This window comes from Felis catus, chromosome D4, assembly GCF_018350175.1.
Source record: "Felis catus isolate Fca126 chromosome D4, F.catus_Fca126_mat1.0, whole genome shotgun sequence".
NCBI classification, from domain to species: Eukaryota; Metazoa; Chordata; class Mammalia; order Carnivora; family Felidae; genus Felis; species Felis catus.
Window position 1 is genome coordinate 3127643 of NC_058380.1, and position 22456 is coordinate 3150098.

General features: G+C 57.4%; 1 protein-coding gene across 2 annotated transcripts in view; it reads right to left on the reverse strand.

Annotated features, from left to right (window-relative positions):
- SEMA4D (semaphorin 4D) overlaps window positions 1-22456 on the reverse strand; it is a 93367-nt gene that overhangs the window by 66442 nt on the left and 4469 nt on the right. The window contains exon 1 of one of the 2 annotated variants that reach the window (XM_023243226.2): window positions 10476-10687. The exons of the other annotated variant lie outside the window; for it this stretch is intronic. The gene's annotated coding sequence lies outside the window, so the exon portion shown is untranslated. Of the gene's footprint in view, window positions 1-10475; window positions 10688-22456 lie in introns of those variants that run through there. 2 annotated transcript variants of the gene reach the window in all.

The following is a 22456-nucleotide window of genomic DNA, read 5'->3' on the forward strand; positions in this document are numbered from 1 at the left end:
AGAAGTGGAGAACTGGGTGGGGGAAGGCGGGGGGGTGACTGCCTAATGGGGACGGGGCTCCCCTGGGGTGACAAGTGTCCCGGAACCAGACCCAGGTGGAGGTCGCCCCACGCTGTGAATGTCCCGGATGCCCCTGGGTTGTTCACGGCAGCGTGGTCCATTTTATGTTATGTGAATCTCAGCTCCATAAAACATTACGTGGAGTAAAGGAATATACTGGAATGATCTCCGACAGGCCCAGAATGGCTTTTCCCACGGGACGGAGTCAACTGTGCGGCCAGAGGACAGAATTCATCTGCAACCTGCCAAGGAGGGCTGTCCTTGTGGCTATTGATTTCTTGCATCGCACCAAACTGTGCAAACACTCACCCCAGGGGCTCCCCCAGAAAGCTGCTCATTCCCAAGTCTCAGGTCGGGGGTGGGGAGGGGCGGGGCTTTGAGACCTGGGAGGAAAGGGGTCTCCAGCCAGGCGATGGTGCAGGGGGAGATGGGGAGGGGTGGGGTCGAGAAGGACTCCTGTGTTTCTGCAGGGGAGTCGGGGTGGGGAGCTGGGGACCAGCCCCTCCCCCCGCCTTGAGCTGCCTGGGACCGGACACATAAAAGGCTAAATGGCATGAACAAAAGACAAGATTCCTCTTTCTCACACAAACACACACAGTGGCGGCTCAATGCCTTCTCTTCCCGCCAATCTGTGACTCTCCGCCAGGTTACATCTCTAAGAGCCCTGGACAGCAGAGGGAGGGCTTCCCCTTCTGTGAGACCACTGCCAGGGAAGCCACATGCGTTCGCCCGGGTCCCCACACCCCTAAGACCTCGCCAGCGTGCGTGCATCTCCCCAGACACGCTGACGGCTACGGACCGCATGACAACGGTGAGCACGCTCCAGCGGGGCACACGCTCACCCCGGAGGCCGTCTGGGGAAGAGAGAGGTCACTCCTGTCCAGAACACACACAAGGGTCTGGCTGGGACGGCGGGGGCTTCCTCTGTGTGGGGCCACGCTCAGGAACGTCCGTGTCAGGGCCCGGGCTGGTCGGTGCGTGCGGGCACCCCTCCGGGACACAGCCAGACGGCACCCCCCACCGCGCCGTGTGTGCTCATCCATACCCGGAACGGGGCCCCCACGGCAGGTGCGTGCCCGACGGCCGGTGCGCTCCCACGAGTTCCGTCCTCCTGGGATGCTGAGGGGGGCGGCTGCCTTCCGGGGTGTGTCGGAGGGCGCTGACAAATGTGAATCCGACGTCAACGACTGGAACTTTCCTCAAGATGGGGCTCTGTCTCCACGGCCCCCAGCCCTCTCGTTACTATGGAACCACGAGGTTCTAAGGCACAAGCTCCAGAAAGCTCGGCCTTACGGCGGGCTCCCTTCCTCTTTAACAAGCAATCATAGCACAAGACTAAAATGTCGCCGACCTGCCGGAAAGAAGGTGAATTATTAATCCCCAGAGTTAACCGCACGTGGCGTGGGCCCTCCTCTCCTGGAGGGACCGCCACCCACGGCCCTTGCCTGCTTCCCTCCTGGTGGCCACGCATGGACGCGGACACGGAGCCCCTTCCTGGGAGCGTGTGCCCCCCACGTACTTCCACACCCTCTCGGTCCTCCTGCCCATCTTCTGAGACCTCAGACCCCCATGGACGCCCCTTGAGGCAGCACGCCGGCGTTCAGTGCCTACAATTCAGCCCCGAAGACATGGGGGCTGTGGGCACCAAAGGAATGCCCCTCCCCCCCCGATGCTCTCGGCCAAGGAGCCGGTGTTAATTTCCCTCCTTTCTGCACTTCCTACGGGAAACATGTGCTACCTTAGAATAAGGCCGGAAATCACACCCAGAAGGGCGGTAAGTCGTATCAGCTGCTGCAGGGACAAGGTCGCGGGGGTGCCCCGCACCCCGCACGGCCCTCCCGACGCCCCGCCTGGAACGTCCCCGCCCCAGACGCCACACACGCAGCCTACAGCAGACGGGGGGCAGGAGGATGCACCTGCCACGGGACAGCGAGGCCAACGGCAGCCCAAACCCGGCAACCAGGGTGGTCGCCCGGCCGTGAAATCACGTAGGAAACTGCACATGCACGCAGGACAGCGCTTTGGCGTGCCCGGAGCAGTCTTTCCGCATGCGCAAAACACGTTCCCTCGACTGCGTATAAATCCCTCTCCTACTCTAAAGCCCCGAGACACACACTGTTTAATTAAATGAAGCAAAATTAATCTTGCTCTGTGAATCGCTCCCCAGCTGACCTTTTCCCTCATATAGGAAGATGCTACAATATCAGCATCTACTGGAGGAAGGTCTGTGTCCTCCAGAACTCACGTGTCAGATCCTGCCCCCCAATGTGATGGCGTCAGGAGGCAGGCCTTTGGGAGGTGACTGGGTCGTGAGGGTGGAGCCCCAGCAGAGGGACTAGTACCCTCTAGAAGAGACCCCGGGAGCCCCAGGTCCCCGCCCCCCCCCCACCCCCATGTGAAGATACAGCGTGAATGAAGCTTGTGACCCGAGACCTGGAAGCAGGCCCTGGCCCGGCCGGGCCAGCACCCTGGTCTCGGGCCTCCAGCCTCCAGAACCATGAGAAACAAGGCTGTGTTGTTCAGAGGCCGCCGGCCTGCGGGGCTTGGTTATAGCAGCGCGAGCGGACTGAGCCCCAACCCACAGCCCGTCAGCCTAGAAACGTCTACTCTAGGGTTCACGAGGCATCCCATAAGGGAGGACGTGCTGCGGACGCCCTGGCTCCTGGCCCTGCCGGGTGAGCCAGCACCACCAGCAAGCTCTGCGTGAACCCAGAGAGAAAGCTCCACGTGGACTGACTTCGCCAGGGTTTCAAGAGCAACCCAGCTCGTGAGCCTTGATCGGAAACGGATGAAACAGGAACTGATGAGCTCTGCAGCCGCCGTGCCCGGAAGGGTCCCCTTGAGCATCATGAACCAGGCAGAGAGCGTCCCCCGTCCTTTGGGGAGACTCTCCCCGGGAGCAGCCTGATGCTTCTGGAAACACACGAGGACGTGCAGGTCACCGGGGGGCGCGTATGCACTTTCTGACCCTGGGCACCAACTGCTGCCCCAGTGGCTTAACAGCCTTCCTGTTCCTCCTGCCGCCCCTCACTTGCTACTCCCGGGGGACATCTCGAGGGCCCAGGGAACCGCGCTGAGGGAGATGGGGCAATGCCCCGGCTGCGATGACGCCTCCTTCCAGAGGCTGCATTTCAAACACGAGATCGGATACGCTCCCATTCTCAGTATCTGGAGAAAGAGGTGTCATCACTGCGGACTCCAGAGACACACGAACAGTTGAGGAAATGCAGGCAGCTCTGTGCACACACGGCCCACACCGTGGAGGGGGTACCCCGATTTCTCAGTAACCACAGATGGCCAGAACTCACCCGCGAGGAAACAGACAGCCTGCCCGGTACCGTAAGCGCCAACGCAACTGAACATCTGAATTCACGGCGAGGAACCTTCTGAAAAAGCCATCCCCAGACCCGGATGGCTTTACCGGCAAATTCCACCAAACATTTAAGGAGTAACAGCCATTTCACACAATCTCTTCCAGAAAACAGAAGAGGAAGAAAAGGTTTCCAACCTAGATGAGGCCGGGATCACTCTGATAACAAAACCAGACGAACACTGCACGGAAAGACTGCCGACCTGTATCCCTCACACACAGATGCAAAAATCCTCAAAAAAATATCCATAAACAGAATCCGACGTGTATGTTAAGGTACACCACAACCAAATAGAGTTTATCCCCGGACGCGAGGCTGGCTCCATATGCAAAATCAGTAAATGTAACACAGCTTGCTGGGAGTCCACGAAGGAAAAACCACCTGAGTGTATCGACTGATGTAGAAAGAGCCCCGGAAATAATTTGGTGTTCACTCACGATAAAATCAGCGAGCGAGGCACAGAAAGGCGGGGACCCCACACCCTGATAAAGGGCGTCTATGAAGAAACCCACAGCCAACAAGGACCGCAGTGGGGAGACTGAACGCTCTCCCCCGAGACAGGGACAACCGGATGTCCCCTCTCCCTGCTCCTGTCTGACTCTGCAGCAGAGGCCTGGCCAGGGAAGGGGGCAAGAAAAATATATGCAATACATACAAGTTAGCAAAGATGAAATAAAGAGACAGAAGGATTGCCTCTTTTATTTTTTTTCCTCTTTTGTTTTCTGGAAAAGACTGTATGAAATGGCTGTTACTCCTTAAATGTTTGGTACAATTTGCCGGTAAACCCATCCGGGTCTGGAGATGGCTTTTTCAGAAGGTTCCTCACCGTGAATTCAGATGCTTTGGCGCCTACGGTACCGGGCAGGCTGTCTGTTTCCTCGCGGGTGAGTTCTGGCGGTCTGCGGTTACTGAGAAATCGGGCTACCCCCTCCACGGTGTGGGCCGTGTGTGCACAGGGCTGTCTGTGGCATCTCCTTATTATCTCACGTTGGAAAGCCTAAGGAATCTCTAAAAAGGAGCTCTCTGAATCAACAAGAAAGTTTAGCAAAGTCACAGGACACAAGGTCCCCAACGTGAAATGAGCCCTGCGTCTGCGTGCTCCACGATGATCGTAAACCGCTAAGCTGAACTTAACCGCAATTAGAACGCTATGCTCTGTAAAAGATCCGGTTACAAGAATTAAAAGACAAACACAGAGAAAGTACCTGCAAGTCATGTATCTGATAAAGAACTTGTATTCGGAACACGTGACAAACTCTCAGAACTCGACAGGAAGAAAACAGACGATCCAGTTAAAACGTGAGCGAAAGACCCCAGACAGACACTGGGTCGGCGTGGATGTACAAATGGCAAATGAGCACGTGGGAAGATGGCCAACGTCATCAGCCATGGGGACATGCCAATGAAAGCCACGATGAGACACACCGTCCACACGCGGGGATGGCCGAAAAGGCAACGAGTAGCGACACCAAGTGCAGGTGAGGATGTGGAGCTACTGAATGGTTGCTGGGTCTGCAGACTGAACAACTATGCCGTCGTGCCGTAAGACGCTGCAACCACTCCAGGAGACGTTCTGGTGCTTTCTGATAGAGTAACACACGTGCTTACCCTATGATCTAGCAATTCGACTCCTGGGCATTCATCCCAAGGAAATGAAGCTGTGCCTTCAGGGAACCCGCAAGTGTTCAAGCATGCGATGGAATGCTATAGTGAAACAGATGCGCTGTCCCTCATGCAGCACGATGCTGAGTGGATGGGGCCAGCGCGGAAGGCCACCCACCACGCGGCTCCACGTATTAGCTGTTCCTGAAAGGTTAACTCAGGGACCGAGAAGATCAGGTATAGTGGGTAGTTATGGGTAAACACAAAGGGAGAGAACAGGATAGGTTGGGCGGGGGGGAGGTATGGAACTGTTCTGTGTCCAACCATGGTGGTGGTCACACAGAACTATACAAGCTCTAACGCTCACAATAGAACTGTACACCTCGGGGTGCCTGGGGGGCTCAGTCGGTTGAGCCTCTGACTTTGGCTCAGGTCACGATCTCGCGGTTCGTGGGTTCGAGCCCCCGTGTCGGGCTCTGTGCTGACAGCTCGGAGCCTGGAGCCTGTTTCAGATTCTGTGTCTCCCTCTCTCTCTGACCCTCCCCCGTTCATGCTCTGTCTCTCTCTGTCTCAAAAATACATAAACGTTAAAAAAAAATTTTTTTTTTAAATTTAAAAACAACACACACACCTTAGTCACAAACACGTTACTGCTGAAAACCGTTAACCGTCATCCGAGCTTTGGGCGAGTCGCAGGCACGGACCACGGATCACCGTGACACATATCGTGATAAGGAAAGGGCGGGAGATACCGTGGGACGCAGGCTTGCCACAGACCTTCAGTCTGTAAAAAACGCGGTTATCGGCAAAGCACGCGAAAATAAAGTGCAATAAAAGGAGGTGTGCCTGTGTGCACGTGGGATTGTGATGTTTTCAGAAACGCTTTCGTTTCTTAGCCTGACACAGAAGGACGAATACTTTGTAATTCCATCTGTTCGAGGTCCCCTGAGGGTCAAGCTCACAGAGACGGAGACATGGTGGGCGCCAGGGGCTGGGGAAGGGCGGGGGACTTATTATGTAATGCGGACAGAGTTTCAGGAAGATGAGAAAGTTCTGGGGACAGATGGCGGCGGTGGTTTCACAACAATGTGAACGTCCTTAATGTCACCAAACTGTACCCTTGAAATTGGTTAGAGGGGCGCCTGGGTGACTCAGTCCGTTAAGTGTCCGACTTTGGCTCTGGCCGTGATCTCACGGTTCTTGAGTTTGAGCCTCATGGTGGGCTTTCTGCTTTCAGCCCAGAGCTTCAGAAACTCTCTCCCCGTCTCTCGTTCCCCGCCATCTCTCTCTCTCCCTCTCAATAAATGACTAAAACTAAAAAAAAATGGCTACAATGGCAGGTTTACAAAACTGTACTTGCATAAAAGTAAAACAACACAGCGAGTCGTAAAAGCAAGCAGGAAGAGACTTGAACGGCAGCTCTCGCTGGAGACGCATCGCTGTTCTGTCCAGCCAGCAGGCTCCCTTACGCACGGGACGGGGTCTGTTCACACGGTCACCGGGACCAAAGCAGAGACCGGTGGTCACTCTGCCCAATCCTCTGGATTTTTCAAAGACTCACTCTTTGCTCCCTACAGGAGGCAACCAAAACCTAAGTAAAACACATCCGAGGTCTGACGAACCAGCCTGCACTTTCGGCCACAACTGGGCGGACCAGAACACGGAACCTCATGCAGACACACACGGCCACAGAGACTCCGGGCAAATCAGTCCGTGACAGATGGTCGGACCCTCTGCGTCCTCTCCTCCTGGGGCTCTCCCCAGGGGAGGGGGCAGAGAAAGCAGGCGGGTGGTGCCCCCACCGCAGCAGGTCCGGACCCCCAGCAGCCACACCGGGTGGTGGGGCCCACACTCCAGATTTGGAAAACCTGCAGCCACTTTGTAGACCCCCGGGCGCCAGCCTCTGGGCGTGAGCCCTCCTGCCGCCCCACTGGCTGCCGAGAAGCTTAGCCCCAAAGATGGGCAAATGCGAACTGCAGCATACGGACCCCTGGTACCAAGAACCAGCGACAGATAAACACAGTATGACTCATGCATCCAGCTCTGTGTGGCGCAAGCCTTCTGCAGGAATCAACTTCCCCTTAAACTCTGCGTTGGTGCCCGAGTCAAGAAATCGCGTCCTTTTAATCCAAATAAGAACATCACAAACATTGTGCTGGACACACAGATATAAACCGATCCGAACGTCTCCAAGTTCTTCATTTCCAGGAATACCCCCCCTGCGTACACAGAGAGGACCCAGCAAATAACCTCTGTAAACTGCATCTGGTTCCCTCCTTTCCGGGGGCGAGGCTGCTCTCCCCAAGACCTCCCCGCAGAACCCCAGCTTCGGAGCACGTGGACCAGCTCACCCACTGTCAGCCCCTCCAGGTTTTACCTTGCCCAGAACATCCTGGCCAAGGCTGGGGCAGAAAGCATGGGGACCAGCAGGCACACGTCTGTGCAGACATGTGTCCCTCAAAGAGGAGCAAGACTCAGGAAGCGTTTTCACTTAATTTGCCCCGTTCTTCCTGCTGAACCTTTCCCGGTGAAATGTGGGGGCTGATGTCAGGTCTCAGGTCTGTCCCGGGTGTGCCCCCAGGGGTGCCGGCTGTGGAGCCCCGGATGCCCCGCCAGACCACCCTGGAAAACTCCAGAAGGCACTCCTGAGAGGAGTGGCCAGGGCGTTAGACCCTGGGGGCAGGCCTGGAGCTGCCGTCTCGCTCAGGCACCTGCTGTCACCATCGGCCCCTGTCCCCCAGCGCCGGGGCCGGCACATTCTAATCAGCCCCCCGCAGTGGGCAGGGGCAGGTTCAGGTGCCCACGGGGTGGCCCACCAGCCCTGCAGAAGGACCAGGGTCCACGCCGTGGACCCCAGAGCAGCCACAAACAGGTACACCCAGGCCGCCGGGAAACAGGGAGAGCAGAGGCTTCGCGGGACGCGTCCAAGGCCGGGGCACGTGGCACCCACACGGTGACCTCGCAGACCCAGGAGTGAGGGGGGCCTGTGGACCTGGGTGTCGGGGGATCCTCCTCTCTGAGCCTCAGCCCGTGGGGGAGCCGAGCCACACGCCGAGCGCCAGGCCCAGAGAACTGATGCTCGTTCCTGCCGCCCGACCCCAGGGTCACGGCCCCGACACCTGTGCCCGCCGCACTGCCTGCCCCACTGAGCCCCTCCAGGCTCCGGGACCGGCCTCCTCCCTCTGCCATCCACTCTCTCACTTGCTCCCCTCCAACACCAGACCTGATGGAAGAGAGAGAGAAATCACCTCCTTTACCATTTTGGGGGGGCCCGGAGCACCGCTCCCTGCTTTCCTCCACTTCTCCGCCAGGCGGGGTCAGTTCCAAACCCACAAAAATGGCCAGCCATGCCCGCCCCAGGACACCACACTGCTTGTCTTCTGTTTGACCCTGATTATTTATCGTCAAATTAGCAGGCTGGTCAAGAGGCCAGATAAGAGGGGGCCAGGAGGACAGGAGGACAGGAGGCCAGCCTCCGAAGCTCACGAGGGGTGGGGACAGAACGGCAAGACCTCAACCTGAACAAAGGTTTTTCACAGAAAAAGAAAGTACCAGAAGGCACAGCACCAAGGCCTCCAGCTAGTACATACCCCGCCCGCGTCCAAGCAGGGAGTGAGGCGTGTTCTCGAGGATTGCCCGAGTCCACGTGGGGAGTGAGGCCTTCGGTTAGTACACACCTCCCCGTGTCCATGTGGGGAGTGCGGCGCGTTCTGGAGGGAGGCGGACAGGAATCATCCCCTGAGGCTCACGGGGAGGCCCTCAGCGCCAGCCCGAATAAGCTCAGGCCCAGGGAGGCCCCGGGTCAGTGAGCGCAGGCTCGGCCTGCTCCCAACACCCACAGACAAGAAATGTCACCTTCTTCCACGCCAGGGCTGGCTGCTCCCCTGGCGTCTGGGGATGAGCCCTGGGTTGCACCCACTCAGGTAGGTCATCCCCGGTGAGCACCCCGAGCAAGCTCACTCACCGTACCTGTGGCCTGCCACGGGGTTGGGGCACTTGGGGATACTGATTGGCGCAGTGGCTAATTTTATGTGTCAGTCTGGCTGGACCACGGTGCCCGATACTTGGTCAAGCAATTCCAAGGGCTTCTGGGAAGGGATGTTTTGATTGGAGTTAACATTCAAATCAGGAGGCTTTGAGTAAAGCAGATCACCCTCAAGAATGTGAGTGGGCCTTGTCCAATCAGTTGAAGGTTTTAGCAGAAAAAAGAGTCCTTCCCCCCTCCCCCTACACACACACACACACACACACACACACACACACACACACACACACACGAAGAGAGGGATTCTGCCTCCAGGCATCCAGGGTCTCCACCTGCTGGCCTGCCCTGCAGATTTCAGACTTGCCAGCCTCCCCGATCATGTAAGCCGCTCCCTAAAAACACATTTCTCTCTCCTTCTTTCTCTCTCTCTACACACACACACACACACACACACACACACAGTCAGTTCCTTTTCTCTAAAGAACCCTGCTGACTGATATAATGGGACACAGCCCTCCAGATGCCACCCAGCCTGAGCCACCCCACTCCCAAGCAGAACCTCACCCCTGTGAGCACCCGGCACCCCATGAACGGTTCCAGGAACAGCCGCGTGTGTGGACCACAGGGGACTCGCAACCCAGCGTGTGGGCGCACGGCTGTCCCCCAGAAAGACATGCTGCATCACGTACAATGTCGAGATCAATTCTCTACCACTCCAGACAAGCGAGAGGCACGGAGGCAAGTGGGCAATGAGTTTTATCATTGGGCTAAAATATAATTGAGACGGTCGAAAACGAGTTCCGTGAGCCTCCTAACAGGCAGACACCCCTCAACCTGTGAAGGCCTCTTCCAACGCAGTCAAGATGTGCTGCGCCCTAATTTCCAGGAGCACACACGTGCCCGCACACACATATGCCCACACGTATGCACACACACACGCACACAGCCAATGACAAACACCAACTCCTTTCTCTGGGCCCCACCATCCACGGGGCCCAGCCCGCACAGCCAAGGCTGACCGTAGCCTGCCGGAGAGCACTGGACATGAGGGGCTCTGTACCCTCGGGACACCCCACCCCGATGGGCCACAGGAAGCAGGCAGTGGCCCTGCTGGTCTCCAATCTGGACTCGTCTGCGTCTGTTAAACAACTTCCAGGTGAACGGCCTTCAAACAGGCTTTGCTTCTGGGGCGCCTGGGTGGTTCAGTCGGTCAAGCAAGTGTCTGACTTCCGCTCAGGTCATGATCTCCCAGTCTGTGGGCTCGAACCCCATATCAGGCTCTGTGCTGACAGCTCAGAGCCTGGAGCCTGCTTCGGGTGCTGTCTCCCTCTCTCTCTGCCCCTCCCCCTCCCTTGAGTTTTTCCCCTCTCTCCCTCTCTCAAAAATAAATAAACATTAAAAAAAAAAACAGGCTTTGCTTGCTTTCCCGGAAGACTCTTCCCTATGAGAACACTCACCGAGGTACACGAAGAAAAGTGGTCAAGGAGGTGGCAGACTGGGAAACTCCCAAATCTCCACCATGGGGGAGGGACGCCAAGCGCAGGGCCCTCACGGCGCCACGCACGGCTTCCCGGCAGGTCTCCGAGCACGCTTGTCTACGCCACAGCGCCGCGCCCTCCAGGGTGTGACCACACCTTCAGGAAACCGCCATGTTGTATGAACGCACGTGTACACACACACACGTGTGTGACAGGGAAGACACACGTGTGTGACAGGCCAGAACTCTGAAACGCAACTGTCAACGGCACACACCCTGGGCCCGAGGAGGCGCGTTCTTGCTTCGTTTTCCAGATAAGAAAAATGTCATTAAAATAAAGGAAAAGTTAGTCAGCATATCTGACTTCCTGTTCACGCCAAAAATTCAACAAGTGTTTCTGCAGAAACGCCGCTTAACAGAAAAGGCCCCACCGGCAGAGATAAAAACTCGCATCAAAAGACAAGGGGCCCTTTCCTGTTTCCCCTCTGAGTCAATGAAAAAACGACTGACACGGCAGCGACTTTCCACGGCGCTCTCACTGGTAGACCCCCCTCCCCCCCCCCGGTGCAGAAAGCAGCCGCGGTTTCCATTTTCCTGCTGATAAAGCCCCGCAGAAATACATCCTGGGGAAAGTGAAGGGCGGCCAGCCCGGGGCCACCAGCCCCACGACCGTCTCCCTGGCCTTCTGGTGGGCGACGGAAGGTCGCCAAGAGCACCCACCCAGAGCCCGTGGACGCGGGTCTTTGCACGGGAAATTAGGTCAAGATCAGGGAGTTACGATGAGAGCATCCTGGGTCATCGGGGTGGTCACCGAATCTACTGACAAGTGTCCTGACGGGAGACACGCAGGGGACAGACACAGGGGAGGTGGCCGGCTGAGGACGGAGACACAGGCTGTGGGCCACGCGAAGGGACGTCTGGAGCCTCCGGAAGCTGGAAGAGGCAGGGAGGACCCTCCCCTAGGTCCCCAGAGGCAGCGTGGCCCTGCCCTCACCTTGATTTGGATTTCTGACCTCAGAACTGGAGGGGGGGGGTATCCATTTCTGTCCTCTAAGCCTCCACGTTGGTGACGCCTTGCTACGGCGGCCCCGGGACCATGCGTGTGTGCACGTGATTCCAGGAGGCGTGGGCACGGTTCCCTCGCTGCCGGTTCACCAGAGCCGGGGAGCGTGCGGGATGAACCCACAGCATCGCGTTCCCGGCACCTGTCAGGGCCACGCTCCACTCCTCCCGGGGCACCGCACCCCCCGGCCGCCGCCCTCTCCCAGGAGCCCGTGCCTCCGCCACTCCGCGGCACGACCGAGGACCCCCGACCCTGAAACCCGCGTGGGCTCGCGGCTCCGTGGGCCACAGCAGGGACATCCGTCCGGGCTCCCACATGTGAGGCCCCCGCTGGGAGATCCGCCCGCCAAGGGCTGCGGTCCGTGCCGGCGGGTCCCCTCGTGCGTCAGGCAGGCCCCGGCAGGGAGGGCGCGGAGGCCAGGACCGCCTGCCACGCTGTCCCCCACGGCGTGGCCTTCACGGCACGGCAGCCACAGGGCCGCGGGCCCCTCGTGTGGCATCTCAGTGCTCCAGGCTCTGAGCGGGCACGAGGCCACAGACCCGCAGGGAGGACAGAGACCGCGGGCCCGCACCAGCAGCGACGGCGGAGGTACAACCGCAGCTCTCGTCCCCACGCAGCGCCCTGCGGCTTCTGCGCGAGTCCCCACTCACACCCGCCGGCCACACTGTAACGGTCACCCTGCGGGCGCGGAAACGGGGACGCACACAAGCAACGGGACAGAGCCAGGGGGCAGGGCGACACGCGGGGGTGTGCGTTGCAGAGGCCACACGGAGCAAAGCCCAGGGGCGTTCTGGGCACCGCACGGCAGGGCTCCGTTTGGAGCAAAGCCAGGCTGTGTGCGTGTTACCGTAAAGCGTGCAAACTTCTCCCCGCGGAGGGAGGTGGAGAGAGAGGGAAGCAGGGCAGTCGGATGGTTCTGCGGCGGCCCCTCTCTGTTGGTGTGACCTTCCCTTGCATTTCAAGTCAAGCCAGGAAGCGGGGATAGGCCGCCACCAAGCTGGGCAGGGGATGCACCACAAGGCGGCGTGGGTGGCCGCGGGCAGGGGTGGCTGGAGGGCGGGGGCCTCCGTTGGAGGAAGGTGGCCGCGGGCAGGGGTGGCTGGAGGGCGGGGGCCCCTGCTGGGGGAACAAGCTCTCCTGCTGTCCGTGGGCTGCTGCTGCTTCTCGCTGCCCCAGGGCAGGATGGCCAGGAGGAGGTCACTCTGAGGGCGAAGACAACGACCCAGGCCGCGGCCACGTTTCCCTCCCAAGACCGATCCCCCTTCGTCTCCGAGCACACAGGCGTCTGCACCTTCCAGGGGCAAAGACCATTTACCAGCGTCGCCCCAGCTCCTGTCTCCGGGGAGCCCCCGCCACGCAAAGTCCGTCAGCTTCCGGCAAAGCCCCTTCCAGAGGCAGCTCTGGACGAACGAGCCAGGCCGCTGCCCCTCGTGCTGGCCCGGAGTCCGGGGAGCCCGACAGCTGCTGTGTTTGGAAAACAGCTTCCTGTCTGGTTTAGCATCTGCAACCTAGTAAGTGCTAGCAAAGGCCTGCAAACAGCCGTGGCCCGAACCTCTGCAGGAGCCTCCCGCTCACCCGGGACGAGGCGCACGGGGTGCCGGCGGCTTCCTCTCTGGCCGAGAGGAGGGACAGCATTAGCTCTGGCGACAAGGGGACGAGGGCGGAGCTGGCTACTCCTTCCGCACAAAGAGGTGTGCTCATCGGACATGGAGCTCTTTTCTGCTCCCGGCAGGCCCGCGCCCGGCTCGGGGCTTGTCACGGGGCCCGTGCAGGTGACGGGGACCTGCCTCTCCCCAGAGGCCACTCTCCAGGACCTCAGCACTCAGAATCTATTTTAAAAATCACATTCCCACCACCTCCTGGGGTTGCTGTGGAAACCAAGCCCGTCCCCGTGTGGTCTTGTCCACAGAGCCAGGGGACCGTGGGCCCCACACAGGAGGCCCGAGGGAACCGGAAGCAGTCGCGGGATCCCACATTTGAAACCCAAGCCTCTCCCTTGGGTTTCAGAGGCCTGCCGGGAGTCCAGTTCTGCCTGCTCAGCTCCGGGACCCAGCCGTGACCCAGTTTCCCAGCCCTGTGGCTCCCGAGCGTGCGGCTCCACGGTGGCCAGTGGTCCCAACCCACGCCTGGCCACAGACACAGACAGACCAACGATAATGAGAAATACGTAGATTACGTCATGCCAGCGTGTTAACCGCCCACGCAGTCGCACCCCGAGTCGGACACCAGGGGGGCGTCTTCAATCCGGGGGGTGGGCAGAAGCAGCTTCTAAAGAAGATGCGACCGAGCAAACATCAGAGGTATTGTCTGCAGTGAAGGGTGAGTGCCCTGTCGAGGAAAACTTTGGTTCTGGTGGCGGATGTACACACGTGTGTGTTGTGTGCATCCGTGTTGTGTGTGCACGTGGGTGCGTGTCAGGTATGCACATGTGCACATGTACTGTGTGCATGGGTGTGCTGTGCGTGCACACCTGTGCACTGGTCGCAGTATAAAATGCACGTCTTACCCGTGAGTCACCGTCAGGGTCTGAATGCCGCCAGGCTTCCTGACTGCCGTGAAGTTTTAATGCTCTTTTTTTTTTTTTTAACTTTTTTTTGCATGTTTAATTGTGAGAGAGAGAGAGAAACAGAGTGTGAGTGGGGGAGGGGCAGACAGAGAGGGAGACACAGACTCCAAAGCAGGCTCCAGGCTCCGAGTGTCAGCACAGAGCCCGACGCGGGGCTCGAACTCACGGACCGCGAGATCGTGACCTGAGCCGAAGTCAGACGCTCAACCGACTGAGCCACCCAGGTGCCCCTTAATGTTCTAACAGAAAATGTTTTTGAAAATACTACAGATACCGCAACGTCTCCAAAGCTCGTTTTCAAACATGACACCGAGTGCCACATGCCTCCCACTTCCAAGTTTGCCAAGAAGAGATCTTTCACGGTCACCGCACGCTCCCGCTCGGGAGCCGGCGTCACCCACCGGCCAATGTGGCCGCTCGGCTTCCCACAGTATGTTTGCCACTTAAGAGTTCGACAAACAGTAAAACACCCACCTGCTCTTTCGGCGAGGCAGGTATGACGAGCCTACGAGAATCGCGCTGGGCTCTCGGGACTGATGTGTGTGTGTGTGTGTGTGTGTGTAACACGCTCAAGAGAAATGGGAGACAGGTGACACACACCAAGGGCAACACAGGAGGACGTCGAGACCCACCTTGCGGCCACGGCTCCACGGAATGACAACAGTGCAAGGCCCCTTCTTGGCAAACTTGGAAACAGGAGGCGCGTGGAACTCAGTGTTTAATGTTGAAAACCAAGCTTTAGAGAGGTTGAGGCGCACTTATGATATTTTCAAAAGCACAGGCCATGACTTCCAGGGTGAACCACAGACCCTCACTGCATCTACGGCCCTGGGAACGGGCGGGTCGTACCACGTGACGTGTTTGCTGATCTCCCATCCCGTGGCCACGTTCTACACTGTGATTTCTGGAGACTCGCTGGTTTCGCTGCAACTGCTCATCTCTGACCCTCCCTCGGTGGCTTCTGCTTTTACAAACACTGGCAAATGCCCTCTCCAATAAATGCCTCAGACGCCGTGTCCAGAAAGCACACGTCCCTGCAGGCTTCAAGTCCCAGTCCCTGGGCCCGCATCGGGGGTTCGCCACCTCCTGGCTGAGTGACCCCGTGAAAACTTTCTCCTTCTCTCTGTTCTCCAGGGCCTCACCTATAAAAAAGGGGAGTCCTGTGGCCAGGATTCCACGAGATGGGGACAGAATGCATCCGGCACATCACTCACAATGTGGTTCTCACGGAAACAGCCATAACGCCTCCCGTAACGGCCTCCCGTGCCCATCCCCGCCTTTCCAATGCATCAGTCAGGGGCGCCAGATGCACCCCTCCACTTGGGCCTGATGGCACCAATCCCTGCTCTGACGCCTGCAACCTAACTGTGTGAGTCCACCTACGTGATGTTCCGGAAAAGTCTACGGGGACAGGAAATGGATCTGCAGGGGGTCAGGGGCGGGGGGAGAAAGATCTGACTCCAGAGGGCACGAGGAAGTCTGCGGAAGGAGATTTTCCACATCCTGATTCGGTGGTGGTTACATGACTGTGCATCAGAACTCACACGACAGGACGCGGCAAGGGGTGAATTCTGCTCCAGACAAATTACATGTCAGGAAATCTGACTTAAAAACACAAACCAGCACCCAGCAGCACAGGCCTCGGCACCCACTCCTGTGCCCTCCAGGGTCTGGCACGTCCTGAACACACTCCTCACCCGAGGCCCCAGCCCAACACCCCCCCCCCCCGCCCCCCAAGGCCACTTCTGCTGGCGCTCTCCAGACAGAACCCGTGTGCAGAGAGAGGGCCCCGTGTCCCGCTCGGCTCTCTCAGCTCTGCCTTCTCCCGCTCTGGGACACCTGCTGGACCACCGGGAACTATAGACGAATCCCTCCTCCTTGCACCTCGAAGGTCCTCAACTCCGGCTGCGTGTCAGAATGACCCGAGCAGCTGGGCAAAACCACTGGCCCGTGCCCTCCCTCCCATCGGGACTCCGATGTGACTGGGTGGGTGCGGGGCCCGGCACTGGAAGTCTCCAGGCTCAAACCGGACAGGGAGCCTCATCCAGATTCTACAGACATTCGAAGGATAAGAAAGAAATACTGTGGGCAACTTGACTCCAACAAGTTTGACAGCTTGCAGGAAATGGACAGACTCCTTGAAACACACGAATCACCAGGACTCACCTACAGAAAATGTCATCAGCCCTAGGTCAGGAAACCAAATTCAGACCTGAAAAGAGAACCCCAGGTGGCTTCGCTAGTAAATTCTATCAAACATTGAAGGAAGAAACAACACTGCCCCATGCAAGCTCTTTGTTAAAAAAATAAATAGGGGCATCTGGGTGGCTCAGTCAGCTAAGCGTCCGACTTCTGCTCAGGTCATGATCTCGCGGTCCGTGAGTTCGAGCCCCACCTCGGGCTCCGTGCTGACAGATCGGAGCCTGGAGCCTGCTTCCGATTCTGTGTCTCCCTCTCTCTCTCTCCACTCCTCCCCTGCTCATGCTCTCTCTTTCTCTCTCAAAACTGGATAAACATTAAAATAAATACATAAATAATAAACGGGCACCTGCGTGGCTCAGTCGGTGAAGCATCCGACTTCGGCTCAGGTCGCAATCTCGCAGTTCGTGAGTTCGAGTGCCACGTCAGGCTCTGCGCGGACAGCTTGGAGCCTGGAACCTGCTTCGGATTCTGTCTTCCTCTCTGTCCCTCCCCCGCTCTCTCTCTCTCTCTCTCTCAGAATGAATAAATAAACTTAAATAAATAAATAAATGAAGAAGGAATTCTTCCTAAATCATTGTGTAGGTTCAACATTACCCTAATACTGAAACCAGACAGGTATTACAAAAAAAGAACACGATACTGATACCTCATGAGCATAGTTAAAAACGTCCTTAATAAAATTGTAGCAAACTGAATCCAGCAATATATAAAAAAGATAATACATCATGACCATCTGGAGTTTGTAACAGGAAGGCACGGTTGTTTAACATGCAAAAATTAATCAACATAATTCACCATAATTATGGAAAAAAAAAAGAAAACCCACACAGTCATCTCCAAGATACAGAAAAAGCATATGACAAAATTCAACATCCATTTACGATAGAAACTCAGCAAATGAGAAACCTTCTTCACCCTCATAAAAGGCGTCTACATAAAATCTTCACCTAACATCATATTTCACGAAAAAGGCGTTAAGTTCTTTCTTCCCATAATTGGGAACTGGGAACAACATCCACTTCCATCACTGCTGCGAAACATTGTACTGAAAACCCCAGACAACAGAAGAAAAAGAGAAAAAACAAAAAGCATTCCAACTGGAAAGAAAGAGGCAAAACGGTGCCTCTTCATCACCGTCAGGATTATCTACGTGCGTAATCTTAAGGGGCTCCGTGAAAAGCTCCTCAAGTAAACTTAGAAAGGTCACAGGACAAACAATATAAAAATATCAACTATATTTCCATACACTCGCAAGAAACTGGAAAATAAAACCTTAAGAAATCCATTCGTAATAGCATTCAACATGGACTACTTACGAACAAATCTGATAAAACACGTATAAAACCCGCACCCGGGCCACGGCAGGTCACTAGAGACACGAGGGGAGGTGCGTGCAGACAGAAGGGCGGCCACGCCTGCCGGCTGGGAGACTCGGTCCTGTTAAGATGTCAATCTCCTCCAACTCGCTCTAAGGAGTTCAGGCAATCACCTAAAAATCCAAGCGTGCGTTTTTACAGAAGTTGACAAGCTGATTTTAAATTCACATGGAAATGCAAAGGGTCTAGAAGAAGACAAAACCATCCTGGAAACAAAGCCCAGTTGGGAGACTACCCAACTTCAGGACTTTTTATAAGGCGGCAATCATAAAGACACAGCAGCTGGGGGCTGATGAGGAATAACCCATGATGGGCCAGAATCAAGGCCAGAAACAAAACGACTCGGATAAACTCAGTCACCGCCCAACATGCCGAGAGAGCACCACGAGAAGGGCCGTTTCTTCCAAAGAGCTGGAGCAGCCGGTTATCCAACGTGGAAAGCAGCGAACCCCAATCCTCAGCACTTTCCAAGTAAACACTAACTCACAATGGATGAGACCCAAACGCAGGAGATAAAACCATAATGTTTTCAGAAGAAAACCCAGGAGAAAATCTTCCTGACCACGCCTTTGGCAAAGATTTCGTAAACAGGACACAAATTACTACAAACAATAGATAAAATTGGATTTAATCAGAACTGAAAACATGTGCCCTTCGAAAGAGTTCATGAATAAAAAAAAAAAAAGTGAGGTGCCTGGGGGGCTCCGTCGGTTAAGCATCCGACTTCGGCTCAGGTCACGATCTCACGTCCGTGGGTTCAAGCCACACGTCGGGCTCTGTGCTGACAGCTCAGAGCCTGGAGCCTGCTTCGGATTCTGTGTCTCCCTCTCTCGCTGCCCCTCTCCTGCTCATGCTCTGTCTCTCTCAAAAATAAATAAACATTTTAAAAACTTAAAAAAAAAAAAGGCAAGCTAAAGACAGGGAAAATATCTGCAATACAAATAAAGGACCTGAATCCAGAGTATGTAAACAACTCTCAGAATATAAGAACACAACCCCACTCAAAAGTGGGCAGGAGTTTTGCGCAGGTACTTAAAAGAATATTCACGGCTAGCTAGTAAACGAGGAAAAGCTGTTCCACCAAAATCTTAAGCATACAGCACACAACACACCAGAAGAGCGAAGATTAAAGATGGTGACAGCCAGCGTCGGCAGGGCTGGGAAACCGTCCCTTGGCACGTCAGCACGGGGATGTGAAATGACACGTCTGCCTGTTCCTCAGACGATTAAACAGACGCTGCACCCGTGCGGAGCTGCCCAGGAGGAAGAAAGCACACGTCAGCACCAAGACATGCACACGCACACACGCATTGCGTACCGGTTTTTGCTGCAGAGTACGCACGGTGTTAACATTGACCACTTTATGTTTTTAATTATTTGTTTTAACGTGTATTTATTTTTGAGAGAAAGAGAGACGGAGCGTGAGCGGGGGAGGGGCAGAGAGAGAGGGAGACACGGAATCCGAAGCGGGCTCCAGGTTCCGAGCCATCAGCACAGAGCCCGATGCGAGGCTCGAACTCACGAACGGTGAGATCATGACCTGAGCCGAAGTCAGACGCTCAACGGACTGAGCCCCCCCAGGCGCCCCGACATTCACCATTTCAAAGTGTACGATTCAGTGACACTGAGTACCTTCACAGCACCCTGCAAGCATCACCACCGTCTTCGCCCCAGAAGGAACCGCACACGCCTTATACAGTTTCCCCGTCCCGCCCCCCCGAGCCACAGGCAACTAACTGCTGCTGTTCTGTCTCCGGGGACATGCCCGCTCCAGACATCACAGGGTCATCCTACATTTCACGCCTCGAGGAATCGCCACACCGCTTTCCAGAGTAGCTGCGCCATTTCCCGTTCCCCCCAGCGAGCCCCGGGGGTTGTAAGGTCTCCACACGCTCCCCAACCCTCGTTATTTTCCTCTCTGGATAAAAGCCCTCCTGGTGGGCGGGGGGTGGTACCTCATCGCGGTTTTGCTTTGCACTTCCCTAGTGGCGGATGACGGTGAACACCCTTCCACGCGCTTCCCGTCATTTCTGGATCTTCTCTGGAGACACGTGTGCTCCTGTTTCACGGGCTCCTTCTCCTTGTGCGTCGGCTGCAGCCCAGGGCACTTTTACTCACCGTAACCCCAGACCGGAAGCCATCCAAACATCCAGCAACAGGTGGACAAATCAACAAACCCCGGGACACCCCATAATCCCACAGAACTCGGCAACAAACAGACGCGAAGGTCTCCCGTGCCCAACACGTACGAACCTCCCAGACACCGTGCCGAGCGAAGACAGCTACACACAGAACGTGTAACACGTGCCCCCGTCTTGAGACTCTTCAAGAAACGAATCTCACGGGCCACCATCTAACCTCCGCGGACGAGTGACTGCCTGGGTTGAGTGCAAAGAGGGAACGTGGGGAGCGCTCACGGGCCAAACGGTCTCGGTCGCCCCCACGCGACCCTGCGGCTGGGCGCTCATGTGAGTGGCTGCATGGGTGTGGCAGGTCCGATGGTGGGGGGGGGGGCCGGGAAGCGAGGACAGCCACCCAGGGCCCGTGTCACCATCGCGGCACAGGTGCTTAGCTGTGCCCAGCTCTCACTCTCTCACCCACGCACTGAAAACGAGCACCGGTTCCCATATGGAAGCCACGCCTCACTAAAGCTGGGAAGGAGACGCTGGCCCGGGGGGCGCGCACCTGTCTCGGCCGTCCCGTCCACCCCAGCGCTCGCCCGGGGACAGGCCCTGCCTCAGCGCGGCGGCTTTTCCACCACGAGGCCAGTCCGAGCCCCTGGGCCGCCTGGGAAACACAGAGTTGCGGACTGGCGGTCCGGGGTGCACCTGATGTGCTCCGGGGACACGCCCTCAGACACCTGTTCTCACCCAGCTCAGGTGACCTGGGATTAAGTCGCCGGCGGCTGGGCCCACCCGTACGAATGCCAGGTTACGCCCGGAAGGATGTTCACAGTCTGCCTGCGGCCACACCGCCACCCCGAGACCTGACCCCTCTCCCTTGTCCTGCCCCGCACAGTCGGAGGGCAGCCCACGCTGCCCGAGAGCCTGGGAGGCGGCCTTCCAGGGAACCCGTGCGCACCTGCCCTGCTCACAGATGAGGCGTCACCAGCCCCCACGGCAGCCTCTGGCACCCCGGGCCCAAACAGAGGCACGCTGCACACCTCGGGCCACACCACGGACTTGCAGGGGCCCAGCTGCCCTGGCAGGGAGACTCCCGGGGCCCCGGCCACCCCCTTGGCCCCCCTGGAGGGCCCCATCCACACTGCCTTCATGGCCATCCCTCCCTCCGGGACAGAGACCTGAATGTCACCCTGGCCACACCCCTCTCGTCCCCCATTATCAGGCCCCGCAAGACCAGCTGGCAGACAGGGGCCAGGTCCCCTCCTGCCTCGTGAACCCCCCACCCCCAGACAGCCATCAGTCAGGTCACCCGTGACCTCCAGGTTGCCACCGTCAGTCCTGAGTCCCCGCGCCCTGGGCCCCTCGAGCTAGACAGCCTCCCTCCCGCCTCGCCCTCCACCCCATGAGGTCCATGAGTCTCCTGCCCACGTATCTCTGCCCCCACGCTCACTCACGGTCCATGCCTGTGCCCTGGCCGCCTGCCCAGCAGGCTCGTCACTGCCACCTTCAGGGCACGCACTCACAGCGCCACCTGTGGGGCCTGCTGCCCCCACCCCCGAGCCCCACAACTGCTCCCCTCTGGTCGCCTGAACCTAGAATCTCGGGGTCACCCGGACCCCGACCCCTCCGTTGTTCCAAGCGCCCTTTAGCACCGATCCCTTCCTTCCCTTGTTGGCTTCCCCCACCCCCCACCTGACCGCAAGCTCCAAGTGGCAGGAGCCCTGTGTCTCGCTCTCTCCCTGCAATTAATTGGTGCTCAATAAACACCTGCCGGGGGACGCGCTCCGTAAGCGGACGGATGTGCGAGCGGACCGTCCGATCCAAAGGACAGAAGGGGTCAGGCCTCGTCCAGAGCGACAGGGGCAGCTCCCAGCCCCACAGACACCACCTTGGGCGCAGAGCGGCACCCCCCACCCCCGCTGCCGTGCACCCCCTCGGCCCCAGAGAACACTGGCAAATAAACAGCACTCTGGAACACGCGGTGGGAACATGGCGGGGGGGGGGGGGGTGGGGGCAGCACCGGCCTTACAGATGGCAGGCCCCGGGACCAGCGGCCTTCTGTGCACAATCAAAACACACGCCCGTCAGAGCCAAACGCCGCCCCAATTGCCTGATCAAAGCAAACTCTGTTCTGGCTGTTAAAGCCACTGGAATTTCTCTACTAGGAAAATAGGGAAAAGAAAACAACTTTAGAATGCCAGGCAATTTGTACTTTTTACTTTGCAGGCTTTCCACTCTTGATGCTTTTTTGTTAGCATAGACGGAAGTTATTTAACATGCCCTCTACGAAATGAAAAGAAAAAAACAAGCCACCACCAAAAACGAGTGGAACTGTCCACAGTGGCCGGGCATCCACCAGCCGTGGACACCTGCTGGTAAAGGCTCTCGACTCTCTTTGATTTTGTTTCTGGGCCACGGAGGGGAACAATCTTCTCCACCTGAACCAGGACTGGGACTGGCCTGAGCCGAGGTCCTCCTTCCCCCGGGCCCAGGGCCCAGCACCCAGCACCCGGCACCCAGGACCCAGGACCTAGCACTCAGTACCCAGCACCCACGACTCAGGACCCAGCCAGCACTCAGCACCCAGGACCGCACAGACTAACCTCTGCTGAGCTCTGGCATTGCCGGGTG